This window comes from Salvelinus sp. IW2-2015, unplaced genomic scaffold (assembly GCF_002910315.2).
Source record: "Salvelinus sp. IW2-2015 unplaced genomic scaffold, ASM291031v2 Un_scaffold910, whole genome shotgun sequence".
Taxonomy (NCBI): Eukaryota; Metazoa; Chordata; class Actinopteri; order Salmoniformes; family Salmonidae; genus Salvelinus; species Salvelinus sp. IW2-2015.
Window position 1 is genome coordinate 117,778 of NW_019942643.1, and position 4,414 is coordinate 122,191.

Sequence of the window (4,414 nt, forward strand, 5' to 3'; positions counted from 1 at the left end):
TCAGTGGTAGTGTCATAACAGTATCAGTGTGTTCATACAGCACAAAGTCAATCATGTATAATCATAACAGTATGCAGGTGTTTATACAAGCACGAGTCAATCAGTATAGTGTCATAACAGTATCAGTGGTTAATACAGCCACAGAGTCAATACAGTTTACTATCATAACAGCTATCAGTGGTGTTTATACAGCCACGAGTCAATCAGTGTAGTATCATAACAGTATCAGTGTGTTATAACAGCCACGAGTCATCAGTTACTAATCATAACAGAATCAGTGTGTTATACAGCCACGAGTCAGTCAGTGTACTATCATAACAAGTATCAGTGTGTTTATACAGCCACGAGTCATCAGTGTGAGTATCATAACAGTATCAGTGTGTTTATACAGCTACTGAGTCATCAGTGTAGTATCATAACAGTATCAGTGTGTTTATACAGCCACGAGCAATCAGTGTACTACATAACAGATATCAGATGTGTTTATACAGCCACGAGTCAATCAGTGTACATCATAACAGTATCAGTGTGTTCTTATACAGCCACGAGTCAATCATGTAGTATCATAACAGTATCAGTGTGTTATTACAGTACGAGTCAATCAGTGTAGTATCATAACAGAATCAGTGGTTTATACAGCCACGAGTCAATCAGTATAGTATCCTAACAGTATCAGTGTGTTTATACAGCCACAAGTCAATCAAGTGTAGTATTCATAACAGAAGTCAGGTGTTTATACAGCCAACGAAGTCAATCAGTGTAGTATCATAACAGTATCAGTGTGTTTATACGCACACGCAGTCATCAAGTGTAGTATCATAAACAGAATCAGGTGTTATACAGCACGAGTCAATCATAACAGTTATCATGTGTTTATACAGCCGAGGTCAATCAGTTGGTGTAGTATCATAACAGAATCAGGGGTTGTATTAAAGCCACAAGTAATCAGTATAGTATCATAACAGTATCCAGTGTGGTTTTCTATACAGCTACGAGCAATCAGTTAGTATCATAACAGTATCAGTGTGTTTATACAGCTACGAGCAACTCAGTGTACTTCATAATCAGTATCAGTGTGTTATACAGCCACGAGTCAATCAGTGTACTATCATAACATGATCAGTGTGTTTATACAGCCACGAGTCAATCAGTTAGTATCATAACAGTATCAGTGTTTATACAGCTACGAGTCATCAGTGTTAGTATCATAACAGAATCAGTGGTTTATACAGCCACGAGTCAATCAGTGTAGTATTCATAACAGTATCAGTGTGTTTATACAGCACAAGTCCATCAGTGTAGTATCATAACAGTCAGGTGTTTATACAGTCCACAGTATCAGTACTATCAAACAGTATCAGTGTGTTTTACAGCACGAGTCAATCAGTGTAGTATCATAACAGAATCAGGGTTTTATACAGCCACAGTCAATCAGTTGTACTATCATAACAGTATCCAGTGTGTTTATACAGCACGAGTCAATCAGCTGAGTATCATAACAGAATCAGGTGTGTTTATACACACAAGTCAATCAGTTAGTATCATAAACAGTATCAGTGTGTTTATACAGCTACGAGTCAATCAGTTAGTATCATAACAGTATCAGTGTGTTTTATACAGCACGAGTCAATCAGAATGTACTAGCATAACATATCAGTGTGTTTATACAGCCACGAGTCATCAGTTGTACTATCATAACAGTATCAGTGGGTATATACAGCCACGAGTCAGTCAGTGTTGTATCATAACAGTATCAGTGTTATACAGCCACGAGTCAATCAGTGTACTATCATAACAGAATCAGTGTGTTTATACAGCCACGATCAATCAGTGTAGTTCATAACAGTATCAGTGTGTTTATACAGCCACGAGTCCAATCAGTGTACTATCATAACAGAATCAGGTGTTGTATACAGCCACGAGTCAATCAGTGTATGTATCATAACAGTATCAGTGTGTTTATACAGCCACGAGTCAATCAGTGTATATTCATAACAGTATCAGTGTGTTTATACAGCACGAGTCAATCAGTATAGCTATCATAACAGTATCAGTGTGTTTATACAGCCACGAGTCAATGCAGTGTATATCATAACAATTACTCAGTGGTTATACAGCACGGAGGGTCAATCAGGGTGTAGTTATCATAGAACAGGTCATCAGTGTTTTATACAGCCACGGGAGTCAGACACTTAGTATCATTAAAAAAACAGACAGTAAACCAAGACAAGGGTACTTACAATAGAAAAAAAAAAAAAAAAATCAGCATCAGTGTAGTTTATACAGCGACAACGAATCAGTAGTATATCATAAACATATAGGGTGTTATGACAGCCACGAGTCAATCTATTAGTATCATAACAGTATTCAGTGCTTTATACAGCCACGGCAGTCATCAGTGTATGTGTACCACCCATACCTTGTTACAACACAACTGATGGGCTCAAACACATTAAGAAGGAAATTCCACAAATTAACTTTTAACAAGGCACACCTGTTAATTGAAATGCATTCCACCTCATGAAGCTGGTTGAGAGAATGCCAAGAGTGTGCAAAGCTGTCATCAAGGCAAAGGGTGGCTACTTTGAAGAATCTCAAATATAAAATATATTTTGATTGTTTCACTTTTTCAGTTACTACATGATTCCATATGTGTTATTTCAAAGTTTGATGTCTTCACTATTATTCTACAATGTAGAAAATAGTCAAAATAAAGAAAAACCCTGGAATCGGTAGGTGTGTCCAAACTTTTGATTGGTACTGTACATGCAAAAAAAGACAATCTGGTATAGACACACACTAAATCACTCACCGCTGCCCGTTGGAAGGCTCCTTTAGTATAGGTACCMCCTCCTCTGTACGGAATATCCTGGTTAAATAGAGAACACTTGTGCTGATGCGACTTGGGCGCTGTGACATGATCTATCCGGGTCACCACGTGGGTCTTGGATGAGAACGTAACCAGGGCGACCCTCGTGTCCTCAGGGGCCACYGGGAAGTCCGAGAGGAGCTTCCGAACGAAGCGCAGCTCGCTCAGGAAGTTGTTGGCCCCCACGCTGGATGACTCGTCCACCAGGAACACCAGGTCCAGACGTGCACTCTTCTCCCGGAGAGTGCGCACATTCTTCTTGAAYGCTTGGCCCAGGCGCTCCACCTTGGACTCGGCACTCTCAGAGAGGGTGAGGTTGAGGAGGGCCAGGGAGGCTGGGGGTCCGGAGTGGAGTGAGCCGAGCTGGTGGAGCTGTTGGAGATATTCACGAGCCGGCCAGGATGAAGTCCTACTAACCAGGAGGCTCCACAGAAGCAAGAGAGAGGCCCAATACGCTCCTGGATTCCATATAGTAGACATACTGTCCTGTACTGTCCAGTACTGTCCTGTACTGTCCTGTACTGTCCTGTAGACCGTGTCAGCAGAGGAGAGTTATTTTAAAACGATAGGGATGAGGACAAATCTTTGATGATTGTGATGTTCTCCTATGTTCCCATTTGTCTCCAGTAGGGACGCCAGAAAACAAGAATTTCTCCAAAAGCACTTCCAAAAAGAGAATAGCAGCAGGAATGATGACGGAATACTTGTCCTGTTGCTCCGTCTGTCTGCCTCTCTCTCCTCTGTTGGAGTGAGTTTGTCTGTCTGTCCTCTTCTCTGTTGGAGTGAGTTTGTCTGTCTGTCCTCTTCTCTGTTGGAGTGAGTCCTGGTCTGGTCTGTCTGAGAGTGAGGGTGTCTGAGTGGAGAGGCGTTTGGCTGAGCAGGTCCAGTGAGGCGTCTGTCTGTCTGTCTGTCTGTCTGTCTGTCTGTCTGTCTGTCTGTCTGTCTGTCTGTCTGTCTGTCTGTCTGACTGACTGACTGTCTGTCTTGTCCGTCTGTCCCACCAAGAGAAGGCTATAGCATATCCTCTCTCTCTCTCTCTTCTCTACGTTCAGGCTCCTGTGTGTGTCATGCTCCTGCACCCAGCCAGGCTCCAAATGCCTCTTCCCCCTCTCTAAAAATCATTTAAAAAGAATGAAAAAAAGTTCTGATTGAGAGAGTGAGAGTGAGAAAGAGAGCAAGAGAGAGAAAGACAGGGAGAGAGACGACGAGAGAGGCAGAGGGAAAAGGGGGCAGTCACAGCTGTGAAGTCATTTTTTTTGCCTCCTCCTCTCTTCTTCTCTGCTCTCTCCCTCCCACTCTCCCTGCCTCCCTCTCTCCCTCCCTCTCTCCATCTTTCCCTCCCTCTCTCTCTCCCACTCTCTCTCCCTCCCTCTTTCTCTCTCTCCCTCTCTCTTTCTCTCTCTCCCACTCTCTCTCCCTCGTGTTCAGTTGGCGTCCTCCTGCTAGACATATGACCTGGATCACCAGTTGCTTCGGTTGCTGATGTTTTTCTTGAACAGCAAGACGCTCCATGAAATAGAGAGAGAAGAAAGAGAGAAAAGGGAT

The 4,414-nt window shown here is 42.6% G+C and overlaps 1 pseudogene; it reads right to left on the reverse strand.

The window, feature by feature from the left end:
• The window catches only part of LOC112069108 (sushi, von Willebrand factor type A, EGF and pentraxin domain-containing protein 1-like), a 115,095-nt pseudogene extending 110,999 nt beyond the window's left edge, over positions 1 to 4,096 (reverse strand).
• Positions 4,097 to 4,414: the final 318 nt, after the last annotated feature.